Genomic DNA, 13,580 nt, shown 5'->3' with positions numbered 1-13,580 from the left:
AGATTTTTTGTCAACAAAGCTGCAAGCCAAGGATGTTACTACCCACCATGATCCGCTTTTAGTTAGGAATTTTTATGTTCAGACCATCCTATGTGGTTAATTTCAGTCTCTGAGCTTGTAGGGCCTGCTGTGCTGGCCTCCCCTGAGCTTGTCACGTTTAGTATGTGGCCCTTTTCCATCCACGACCATGAAGTAGAGTTTAAATTGCATTCTAAGTGCAACAGGAAGGCACTGAAGGGTTTTAATCAGGACATTTGCAATCTGATTTGTGTTTTAAGAAGTTCACTTTGTCTGCTGTGGAAGGAATGGATTTTAGGGGAGCAAAAAAGGACAAAGAGAAACCAATGTAGATGCTCTAGAAACAGAGAATGGTCTCTGGGACAAGGAAGGTGGTGGGAGATGTGGTGAGAAATCATTGCAGTTGAGACATGCTGAGGACTGAGTTGCCAGGTCTTAAGGAATAGAGTGTATGGGACAGAAGAGAAGAGGGCCAAGGGCTGAGCCCAGGGTGGGCCTCCAAGGTGGCTTAAATCTTGGGACCTTAGAAAAAGTCAGCAAAAGAGATTAGTAAAACAACCACTAAGGTTGCCAAAAAAAACAGGAGAATGTGGTGTTCCAGAAGCCACGTGAAAAGAGTGTAAAGAAAAAGAGAGGAATCCACCACATGTCAAAGGAAACTGATAGGACAAAGACGAGGACAAGTTAGAGGTCATTGTTAACCTTCATAGGAGCCATTTCCTTATCAGGACAAAAACCCTATTAAATTAGTTTCAAGAGAAAAGAGGGAGTGAAGATCTGGAACCAACAGGTATAGCCTACTGCTTCAAGGAATTTTCTGTGAAAAAAATAAGTAGTAGATAAAAGTGGACACAGGCTCAATTGTGTCTTCTTTATAAAATCGATTTTAAAATGTTTGCATGCCTATGGGATTTCTGATAATAAGCTATGTGAAAATAGGGTTGACTCTACTACAAAAGTCACTGACATCCTGGATAACAGTTCTCTTCAAAATTCTAGTATTATCATAAGCAGCATACATTGTAATTAAAAAGTTAATGTGTGGTAAATGTTGGTAAATATAAGAGCTTAGACTAGTTAGTTGAGGTCTCTCAGCCATTATTTCCTTATCCATATAACGGGGATGACAATATATTTTTTGGGGGGAAGGAAATATGATACTATACCAAGGGTGCCTAAAACATGTATACAAGTGAACACTTTGGTCAATGTTGCCCAAGCAGCAGTTTGCTGTAATCAGAAGTGTCTGGACGCTGATGGCAACCTGGTAACCACTTTGAGCACCTCTTGTCATTGTAGAAGTCAAACGTGACTTGCATTCATCTTTTGTTATGGGTATATATTGAGTATTACAATTTTAATAGTTTTTTTTTCTTGCTTAAAATGTATATACATCTTTTTGGCACCCTCTGTATATAAAGCATCTACCACAGTGCCTGAGACATAGGAAAGCACTCAATAATTGAGATGAATTATCATCATTATTATCTTAGTGCTTGATGGTTAATACTTCTCCCGTCAGTGAATGGCCTATTAGGATTTCAGTTACACTAAAGAGAACAGTTTCTGTCTTGACTTCCTCTCTCTCCATGTACCTCCAGTTCCAAGGCAGACCCTAATGCCTTTCCCCATTTCAAAGCACGGTAGGGGATATAGCCTAGGGGAGGGAACAGCTGTATGCCAAGCCCTATATAGAAACCCCGTGAGTTAATGTCATTTTAAACATGGTCTTCTTATGTGTAAATTAGCTTGCAGATTTGCGAGCTTCCTACCACTAATTACTAGATTAGCTAGAGTTACCCTGCAGGGAAAGCGGCAATGAGGAAGACAAACATGGCATTCTTCTGTGCATATTCATTTGCATAGTTCATCCCACTCCAGGCTTACAGAAAGACAGCCCCCTGCTTCTCCCAGTTAAATCGAATACGACATTTAATGTTTTACACAAGAATATTAGGCGACAAATTAGCCCAAAGCTGCAATTAATCACAATCCAGAGCCAACCCAAGGGAACAGAGAACTAAACAAACAAATTTCTTAACATTTAGCTCTCCTCTTGATTCATGCACATTGGACAAGATAATTTTCTAACTCAAGAAATGCTGGTTGAAATTACAGCAAAGAAGCTTTGGTAAGAAAGTTGTGAAGTGCACAGTTGCAGATATATAGTCCCTTGAAATCAATACCTGACTTCAAATCTCAATTCTCACTAACTCCTTGCATTGAACAAACGTTAGCCAAGACAAACCTGTATGCAAGGAAGAGAAGGACTCAATTCTAACAATTTAAACAAATATATTGGCACACTTAAAGGAAATGCTTTGGGATCAAGACTTCCTTCCTGTGTGGATACAAGGGTTCAAAGGACATTATCAGTATCTGGTCTCCCTCTTCCCTGTGTCACAGTTTTGCTTTCCTCTCTGTGCATCATCTATACTGCTAGCAGTCCCACACACAAAAAAAAAGGTTCTTTCTTAACAGCTTGAAAGCATCCCTAGAATTGAGTCACATGCCCACCCTGAACCAATCACGGTGGCCTGTGTTGTTATACTGATGAGGTAGGCCTGGGTCACAAGTCTAATTCAGAAACCAGGGTGGAGTCATCTTCACCTAAACCACACCAACAGAGAACGTTGGGGGTTTTGTTCCCCGCCACAGAAAACAGAATGCTATTACCCTGAGGAAAGAAGTGAGTTGAAGCTGGAAAAAAAAATATAACAGAAGCTCACTATTGCAAATGATTCCACCACTCAAAGTTTCAGTTTCTGTAATTGTAAAAATATAAATAACAACTATTATTATAATAGTATCCACCTCTTGGGATTATGAACAATTGCATAAATTAAAGGCTAAATAGTTATGTTTTATTATTATTGCTTTCTCAAAAGGATTATGTGTATGTGTTGCTATTGGGCCTAATAACCCATTTCACTTTACCTTTCCACTACTGGAATTACAAATGCATTATATTTTATAAGTTAATTATGTTATCCTGTTTAGTAAGTGTTTCTTCCAGCATGAGAAGGGAACTAATTCCAAAAACCACACATTATGTTACTGGCATGGTTAGTTAGCCTTCCAGTCATTCAAGCTCAGAGATACATGGCTCTCCTTAGATGAGTAAAGAAAATTTTGTTGGATTTAGGGAGGTCAAACACCAGGATCCATCACCTGTAAAATCTCTGATGATACACTCACATCAGGGTCAAGTATAGTTTATTTTAGAGATATCAGTTACAGTCTGTGCCCAGATCATCTCTTGAGAAAAGGTTTTCAATTCCTTGCTGTTTATGTTTGCTTAAAACAATTCCATGTTTTATAGTGTCCCACAGAGGGAAAGCAATATTCCCACAAACACTTCCTTGAAAATAATATACACATTTCCATTATTGTTAGATAGTTGAAAAATTACAAGAGATTTTTATCCTCACTCTAACAATCTAAACAAATGCAATAAATTATAAAGTCATAGTTCGTAAAACCACCGGAGAGCTCGGGATGCAAAGAAATCTAAATAAATTGAATTCTAGAAAGTTACAAGCTTTCATAGAGAAGAGACAGGTGAAAACTATTTTTTGTTTTTGGAAACTATTAAAAATAAGAAAAATAAATGCTTGAAGTGAAAAATTTGATATTAGAGATGGAGAATTTATTTGGCAGGCTGAATAGTACACTAGATACAGCAGGAAAAAAAGGGAGAACTTGAAGATTCGTCAATAGGAAATATCCGAATAGAAACACCAAAAAATGAGGAAGGGGGGGTTAAAAATCAGATGTCTATGGAACAATACCAGTTGATCTAATGTATATGTGTTCAGTGTTCCAAAAGAAGAAACAGAAAGGGGGCAGAAAATATTTGTATTTATAATGACCAAGGACTTTCTAAAACTGAAAGAGACATCAACCAACAGATGCAAGAAGCTCAGTAAAAATGAAGGAGAGGACCGGCCCGGTGGAGCTCTGTGCTCCTGGCTCCAAAGGCTGCCTGTTCGATTCCCACATGGGCCAGTGGGCTCTCAACCACAAGGCTGCCAGTTCAACTCCCACAAGGGATGGTGGGCTGCGCCCCCTGCAACTAAGATTGAACACTGGCACCTTGAGCTGAGCTGCCTCCCGATTGGCTCAGTTGGTTGGAGCGTAGGCTCTCAACCACAAGGTTGCCGGTTCGACTCCCGCAAGGGATGGTGGGCTGTGCCCCCTGCAACTAAGATTGAACACAGCACCTGGAGCTGAGCTGCCACTGAGCTCCCGGATGGCTCAGTTGGTTGGAGCGTGGGCTCTCAACAACAAGGTTGCCAGTTCGACTCCCACAAGGGATGGTGGGCTGCGCCCCCTGCAACTAGAAAACGGCAACTGGACCTGGAGCTGAGCTGCACCCTCCATGGCGAAGACTGAAAGGACAACAACTTGAAGCTGAACAGCGCCCTCCATGGCTGGGATTTAAAGGACAACAACTTGACTTGGAGAGAAGGCCTGGAAGTACACACTGTTCCCCAATAAAGTCCTGTTCCCCTTCCCCAATAAAATCTTAAAAAAAAAAAAAAAAAGATTTCTTAAAAACAACAACAAAACACGAAGGAGAATAAATACCTAGAACCTTGCATCTAAAATTACCATGGTCAAACTGATGGAAATCAAGGACAATGAGCAAATCATAAAAGCAGCAATAGAAAAAAAGGAAGATTTTTTTTTTTTTTAATGTCAGCAATTCCAATACACAACAACCAAATGATGTTTATTCTATGGATGCAAGTTTAGTTCCACATTTGAAAATCAATGTATTTTATCACAATAAAGAATAAGGGATAAAAATCATGTAATTACATCAATACATGCAGAAAAAGTGTTTGACAAAATTCAGCATCTATTCATTATAAAAACTCTCAGTAAATTAGCAATCAAAGGGAACTTGCTCATCTGATGAAGGGCATCCAAGAAAATCCTGAAACCTAGCATCATATTTAATAGTAAAATACTGACTACTTTCCTTCTTACATCAGTAACGAGGCAAGAATGCCTGTTGTAATGATTTCTATACAATACTGTACTGGTGGTCTTACCCAGTGCGATAAACCTACAGGTTACAAAGAAGTAAAATGTTTATTTGTAGGTGACATAATTGAGTATGTAGAAACACTGAATGGACTCTGAGAAAATTAATAAATGAATTTAGCAAAAATGGAAGATACATAGTCAATATACAAAAATCACATGCATTTTTACATATTAACAAGAAACAATCAGAAAAATAAACGATTATCATAGTACCTAAAATATAAAATACTTAGGAACAAATGTAATAACAAATGTGTGAGACTTTTAAAATTATTTAAGATTTTTGCAATAAATTTGCAGTATTATATTATTAATTAAAGAAGACCTAAATAAACGAAGAAAAATACAATATACGTGGGTTGGAAGACTCAATATTGTGAAGATGCCTATTTTTCCTAACTTGATCAATATACAATTAGTATCTAAATTCCAATGCACCTTTAATGAGAAAATTGTCAGGTAGATTCTAAAATGTGTATGAAAATGCAAAGGATCCAGAGAGCTAAAACATTTTTGAAAAAAAAGACAAAGATGGAGAACTTGCCTTATTTTATTTAATAACTTACTATAAAGCCACAATAACAAGGACAGTGTTAATTTGGCCCAAAGATAAACAAATCCATGGATAGCCTAGAATTTATAAACAGTGACACTCTATGGTCAAAAAAGTTTCGAAGAAGTTTTGAAGTCAATGTCTTTTGCTTTTATTTTGAATAATTTTAAATTTACTGAAAAGTACAATGCAAAAAAAACACATGTACAGAGGGTGCCAAAAAAAGTATACACATTTTAAGAAAGGAAAGAACTATTAAAATTGTAATACTCAATATATAGATAACAAAAGAAGAATACAAGTCACGTTTGACTTCTGCAATTACAGAGATGCTCAAAGTGGTTACCATCAGTGTGCAGACACTTCTGATTATGGTGAACTGCTTGAGCAACACTGACCAAAGTGTCCACCTGTATACATTTTTTGCCCCACCCCCCCACATCACCACCATACTCCTCATTCAGTTGCCCCTATTGTTATCATTTTCTACACCCACTGTGTATTTGTCAAAACTTTAAGAAAACAACATTGGCATATTATTATTCACTAAACTCAAATCTTTATTTGGATTTCATTGGTTTTTATACTACTGTCCATTATATTGTAGTGTCAGGATCCAGTTCCGGAAGCCAAATTGTGTTTACTCATCATGTCTCCTTAGATTCCTCCGGTTTGTGACAGTATCTCTGTCTTTCCCTGTTTTTGATAACTTTGCTATTTTTAAAGAGTACTGGCTGGGTATTTTGTTTGGGTTTGTCTGCTTTTGTTTGTTTTTGGTTTTTTTCCTCAGGATTGCCTGGGGTTGGAGCTGTTTTGGAATAATATCACAGATGTTGTACATCATATCTGTTGTACATGCTATCAACATGACTTATCACCAAGAATATTAACTTTGATCGCCTGGCCAAGGTAGTATCACCAGGCTTCTCCACTGTTGTTTCCCCACATCATTATTCTTTGGAAGCAAGTCACAAAATCCGTCCCATAATACAAGGGGAGTGTGTGTGTGTGTGTGTGTGTGTGTGTGTGTGTGTGTGTGTGACAGAGAGAGAGAGAGAGAGAGAGAGAGAGAGAGATTGAGAGATTAAGCTGAAGGGGGACAATCTACATAAATTATTTGGAATCTTCTGTAAGCGAGACTTGTTTTTTCCTCCCCCATTTATTTATTCACTTATTTATTTTGCTTTTATTTCGTGTTGGGATCCAATATTACATTATTAATTTATATACATAAATTGTTCTACCTTTGGCCATTGGGGTCTTTTTCAGGTTCTTGTGCCCTTTGACAAGCCCCCATCCTTTGCATTTTGGAGCACTTTCTTACATTTAAGCACTACAAGAAGCTCCAGGCTCATCTTGTATTTCCCCTTCTTCAGTGCTAGAATCAACAACTTATCTAAGAGGCCCAGGTACCTTTTATTGGAGAATGGTACCTAGAAACCAAGATCTAGACACTGGATATCCTGTTTGCTACTGGAACGTCACTGCTTCTCAGCTCTCTTTGTGGACAAAGCTAAGAAATTTATGTGTATATAGTAACCCATGTCTACATACATATCTATAATTCTTTCTGGGTCTCTCCACCTGTATCTATGGTAATTTAAATATGTGTTAATACTAATATCTCCTACTCCAATCCAGTACCACATAATTCATTCTAGCCTTCCCCCTTTGTATCTATAACTTGGCTCTCCAACAATGAGAAGCCTATCTCCCACCACTATCCATATCCATTTAGTTATTTGCTTGACCTCCGTGTACAAGGCATTTTCAAAATTATTAACCTGTACCCTGCATGATAAACACATTCACCAGAGTACAGGGTTTACGTTGTGTTGATTTTGTCTTTAGCCTTATAGTTGTTAGTTAAAAATCTATTTTCCAATGTTACTTAAGTCAACTCCTATTTCCTCATCCCCTTCAGTGAAGTTATATCATACCTATGCAATACAGATACTTTTGTCATAGTCAACATTTCATCCTGAGATTTCTTCCAACCTCCTCATTGATTTTTCATTTAATTTACATACATTAAGGTTTACTCTCTGAGATATAAATTTAGTGGCTTTTGACAAATTCATAGAGTCATGTATTTGCCATCTTGATACTATATAGAATGGATCCATCACCCTAAAAATTCTTTGTTTCCCCTTTGTAATTAACCACTCTCCCGTCTCCTAACCCCTGGCAAACATTGGCCTGCTCTCTGTTCTTACAGTTTTTCTTTTCTATAAATGGAATCATACAATATGTAGCCTTTTGAGCCTAGGTTTCTTCACTAAACAAAATGCATTTACGATTAATTCATCCATGTAGTTGTGTGAATCAATAGCTCATTCCTTTTTACTGCTAAATAGTATTCCATTGTATGGATATGTACATCCATTCACCTATTGAAGTGCATTTTGGTTGCCTCCAGTTTAGTGAAATTATGAATCAACATACACACTCAGGTTTCTGCATGAAGAAAAGATTACAGTTCAAATGGGTAAATATTTAGGAACGTGGTTGCTGGATCATGTGTTAAGTCTGTTTACTTTTATAAAAAAACACTTGCAAACTGTTTTATCAAAGTGACTGTACGATTATGCATTTTAATTAGCAATAAGAGAGATTCCCTATAGTTCTATATTTGCATCAATATTTGGTATTGTCAGTTTTTTAAACTTTGTCATCCATTGTAGGGATCTGCAAACATGAATAAATGTAATTCCATGGCTGGGCTTTAAGTCAGACTACACTGACTAGGACAAGTTAGGGAAATGCCAGTCTAAATTAGTGTTAGAAAATTTGCCTTATAAATGTTTTAAGAAATTATATCCCATTAAGGGGAAGTAAAATGATTTTGGACAGAAATGACAAAATGGTTCATCTCATGTGAACTCTGATTAATTGCTAGAGGTTTGCTTGGTGCTCTCCATTGAGAAGAATTCCGAGGCTACATCTGACCTCAGTGAGAAAGAATGCTGTGAACAATTAGCAATGTCTGTTAGAAGCCAGGGACAAGGCTCTGGGGTACAAGAATATTTAGTTTCTAAGGTTTGGGTTAATTCAGATAAATACTGTTCATCCAGAGGGACCTACTGTGTTAGGTAGAATAATGGCCTCTCAAAACGCCCAGGATCCCAGGACCTGTGAATGCGTTACTTTACATGGCAAAGCAGAATTAAAGTTGGGGAGGAAATTAAGATTGCAATTAATTGACCTTAAAATAGGGAAATTGTTCTGGATTATCCATATGGGCCCAATGTAATCACAAGGGTCCTTAAATGTAGAAAAAGGAAGAAGAAAAGTCAGTGTCAGAAAAATGGGATGTGAGATATACTTGACTGCCCGCTTTGCTGGCTTTGAAGATGGAATGAGACCATGAGCTAAGAAATCTGGTGGCCTCTAGAAGCTGGAGAAGGCATGAAAAGGGAGGCTTCCCTAGAACCTTCAGAAAGAAATGCATCCCTGTCAATACCTTGATTTTAGGCCAATGAGACTTGCATCAGAATTCTGACTTATAGAACTGTAACAGAATAATTTTTTTGCCATTGGAAGCCACTAAGTTTGTAGCAATTTGTTACAGCAGCCATAAAATACAAACACACCTACTTTTGTAATTAAAAAGCCAATGTTGAAAATCAAAGTGTTAACTTGTTAGCATGAAAACAAAAAGTTTAAAGATTCTGAAGTGATCAAAATTCTTCGGTGGGTTAGATAGTTTCTCAGTCACCAATTTATTTCTTAGACAATTGTGAAAAAGCACATTTCAGACGCATTCCTATCCATTTACAACTAAGTTAGAGTTGGTACAGTATAAAATAATGAGATTTGCTTACACTACCAGATTAAGCCATCTAGACCAACTGAAAACTTCTAGAGACATTCTGTCAGAGGAGTCTGCAAGAACAGGGGTCAGGTGTGAGTTGAAGAACACTGGAAAGATGGAAACATTGTCACTGTTGCCATGGCATAACTATGCCTATGTTGATGGAAGAATCCATGTGCCAAGCGGGACTCCATCTCTGACTCTGTCCCCAGCTCCCAGAGTAAGAACAGCACATAGTTATGATTCAACCAACCCCACCATTCTTCTGATAATCTCTACATCTTCTTTATGACTCTGGGCTGTGCCAACACATAATAAATGCTTCCATTATTTTCTGATGGGCCCACTGTGCTCATGAGTTCTACTTGCCTCATATTAATGACTAATTCTCCATCCTCTCTCACCTCTCATTCCACACCTCCTTACCTTTCCCCTTCAGATGGCATCAGATGTGAGGGGAGAAGCGGGATCGTGCTGTGAGCACATTTTTCTTTTCTCATCGCTGTGAGCTGTATCCTTTTTATTAAATTCAAAATTGTGCTTAGGGGAATGAATGCAGTGTCATGGATGGATGAAGGAGTTGCTGCCTCCTTCCCATGTAATAGAAAATCTCATGAACTATGCACACCAGTAAAAAGGGCATCCTTAGGGAAACATTAGAAAAACCCAGAACAGCCTCAAAATCACAACTTGAGGCTATGTCCAAGAAAAATAAGTTATTAAGTAGATAGTTAAATTTTAAAATAAAAGGAATGGATAGAAAAAAAGCAGGATTTTTTTTTTCATTCCCTCCAACATGGCTAAAAGAGTCTTTTTCATCTCCAACAGAGCCAATCAAGAATAACAGGAGCTTTAATGTAGCCCCAAACCAGGAATCAGCGTTAGCACTGGAGAAAACATCAGGGGATCCCCATACCCTTCTGGGAGGCAAGAAGGAGTGGGAGCACCTGAGGGCCAGAGGAGAATCCCACAGAGATCTTAAAAGCTGCTCTCAGAAGTAAAATCATCTTCTTTTGATCTTACGGTTTATATTCAAAGGGATACATGTCTACCTACTGAAAACTTTGATATCTGTTGTTTTTTTTTTTGCCAATAATGTTTATGGAAAACCTTTACCTTATTACAAACCTGGGTTTCTCACTGCTCTTTTACATCGTTAATGAGAAATGACTGCTGTTATCTCACAGTGACGTCGTGAAATTTACATCGTCATCAAAATATCTAGATATAGTGCTTATTATACAGTAAGTGCTTGATATTTAGAAGCTTCAAGTATATCTTGATTCCATCTTCCCAAAAGCAGAACATCCAATCATTTATGCCCAGTTCTCAATGGGGTATTCTAAGGGCCTTAAAAATGTCATGGGAAGAGGGAGTCTTCTAGGGTCTCACAGAAAAATAAAGTAGGACATGATTGAAAAGGAAATTTAGACTTACAATTAAGTACGTATTGGTTGACATTTAACAATATCTAAGTAAAATAGTGTAATTTTCTCATTTTTCTGATTCTGTCGGTGCAATCAAGCCACGTGTGATAAGCTACAGGTATGGAAGGTACACACACAAAGACTCAGACTGGAATTACAAGGCTACTTATTATTAGCAGAATGAATTCTGGCAAATGGCATAACCTCTCTGAGCCTCTGTTTCCTCATCTGTAATAGTTTGTGAAAACTAGTGCGAACGCCTCCTAATAGGCACTTAATAGTTATTGAATGGCTGAATGAAAAATGAATGGATGAATTAATAAATGAATGAATGCAGAGAGTTACAGATTTTCCTCCCAAAATTGCTCGTAGCCTTCGCCATCTCAGCTGACAAACATGCTATTGATACATTTCACATCAAATCTGTCAGGAAAATAAGAGAATCTACAGGGAACTTGACCTCTTTTCGCCATCCGCATTGCTATCATCTAGTCTGAGCTATCTCTAATGCCCAGACTAACTTTTTCTCCAAGTTAAAATACCTGTTAGAGTATTTCTTTCCACAGATCCTGATAATGTGCATGCTGAGTTGAATGAGACCACTGTATAATGCTCTCATTGTGGGCAAAGGGCCCCCAAATTTCACTGGGATGAGAATTATCCAACAGTTTTGTTTCTAATGATGATGTGATCAACAGAGTAATGACCATCTCTTGGATCATCTCTTGGAACTGTAATGACCAGTTCTTGGATCAGACTCCCTGGATGCCCTGTCTGACTTTGGGAAATCACAGTTTTCAGTTTTAGGCCATACGGGATAGGGTTCCTATAAGGATAAAATTAGGTAATGTTCATGAAGCTCTTGGCACAGTGCTTATGTCATAGCACATTTTCAGTTCTAGTTTGTGCAATACTCTCTCCTGTTTTGTAAAAGGAAGACTCAGAGTCTTAAGCAATATGCTGCCAGTAGAGTGCATTCTGTGGTCCCAAGGAGCCACTCTGCAATGGAAGTCGCAAGGAAAATGTGCTTAGTAATCAGATACCATGGCCTTGGGCAAGTGATATAAACACGATGAAACTTGGGCTCTTCATAAATTAAATGGGGATAATAACACGTACCTCATAGGAGCTTACAGTGGAGATAAGACATAAAAGGGCAGTGCCTGGCACATAGGAAATGATTATGATTTGTATTATTGTAATCATGAGCACTAAAAGAGAGTCCTGTGACTCTCTTCCCACCTCTTCCTAAATATAGACCTCCCTTTTTCCCTCCTTTCACCCCTTGTGAGTTGTTGCTGGACCTCTACTCCTTCTGATTCATCGCTGGTTGGGTCAAGAGTTTCAGCTATTTGCCTTTCTTGTCGGCCCATTCAGCAACACTCATGCTGCTTGCAGATCCCCCAGCTCTTGCCAGAACCCCAAGCTTCACTTCACTCAGAGGGCATTCCTGCTCTTAATTCCAAGTCTTCCTAATCAGGGCAATCCCAGCTGTCAAGAAGCATGGGAGAATCTGTGTCTACTTTACCTTTATGTCCATATAAAGATTCATCATCAGTATTTCCAGCAAACACTTGTTACATGTGCCTGCCCAGCACCCATTTCCTTTTATTTTGGTAATAAGGTGTACCTACGTACCTGACAAGGGTACATAGATGGCCTCAACAGCACCACCTTTCCTGTGAGGAGTCACCTTTTCTCCATTCCTAGCCTGTGATCTGCGTCGGGGCATTTCCCTGCCCCTGTGCCAGGAGGGGCTATGTGGTTGTTTTAATATTCACACAAGAAAAGGGCTTGAGAAGAGAGCAAAGCAGATGGAGACAGAGCGGAGAGATGGAGAGAGAATCCAGCCCCAAAACACTGTTTGAGCTCCTAGATCAAGCCATGTCTGAAGCTGAACCACCCCTCAGTTTGTCAGTTATATCAGCCAATATGCTCCTTGATTGCTTAATACATATTTAATTGGGTTTGCTGTCATTTGGAACTGTATCTTAATTCTCCATCTATATGCAGTTCTTCTTTGTGTGCTGCGATGTTTATGTTTTTATGGGGTCACAGGTCCCTTTGACAATCTGATGGAAGGTATGGACCTATCTTAATTCAAAAGAAACACAAATGTTGCAAATATTTTCATGTTGTTTAGCGCTGCCTGAAACCCCAGATGCAGAACCTCATTTCCATAGGTGTGACGGAAAAAGAAAATGACATAATAAAGCTTTTGAGAGTGAGATAATTATTTCTTAATTATTTGGTGTTGGATGGGTAAAGATGGGATAAACTGTTTGGAAGGTGGTGTGGTGTGGTTAATCCCCTTTACAAAATCTATAAAAGCTGTATACTTGAGCCAAAGATAGAAAATAGAGACAGGGAAAGCTCTGAGATTGCAATCTGTTCTGCGATGGGTTAGTTAAGATACATAAAAATGAACTCAGAAGCAGAATGAAATTGCAGCTAACTTTTTTTTGTTTTGTTATTCTTGCTTTCATTTTCCTCCCAAAGATTTTTATGGAAAATCTTTGACACATACAGAATAGACCAAAGGATCTGAATCCTCATTTACCCATTATCAAATCATGGTCAATATTTTGTCACCTATATCACTACCCAGTTCCTACCTCCTGTTTTTTATTCTTTATATCCTAATTGAGGTGAAATGCCCATAGCATAAAATTAACTATTTTAAAGTGAACAATTCGGTGGCATTTAGTACATT

The sequence above is a fragment of the Rhinolophus hipposideros genome, assembly GCF_964194185.1.
Source record: "Rhinolophus hipposideros genome assembly, chromosome: 23".
NCBI classification, from domain to species: Eukaryota; Metazoa; Chordata; class Mammalia; order Chiroptera; family Rhinolophidae; genus Rhinolophus; species Rhinolophus hipposideros.
The sequence above is the reverse complement of the archived record's forward strand: the minus strand, read 5'-3'. Positions refer to the sequence as shown.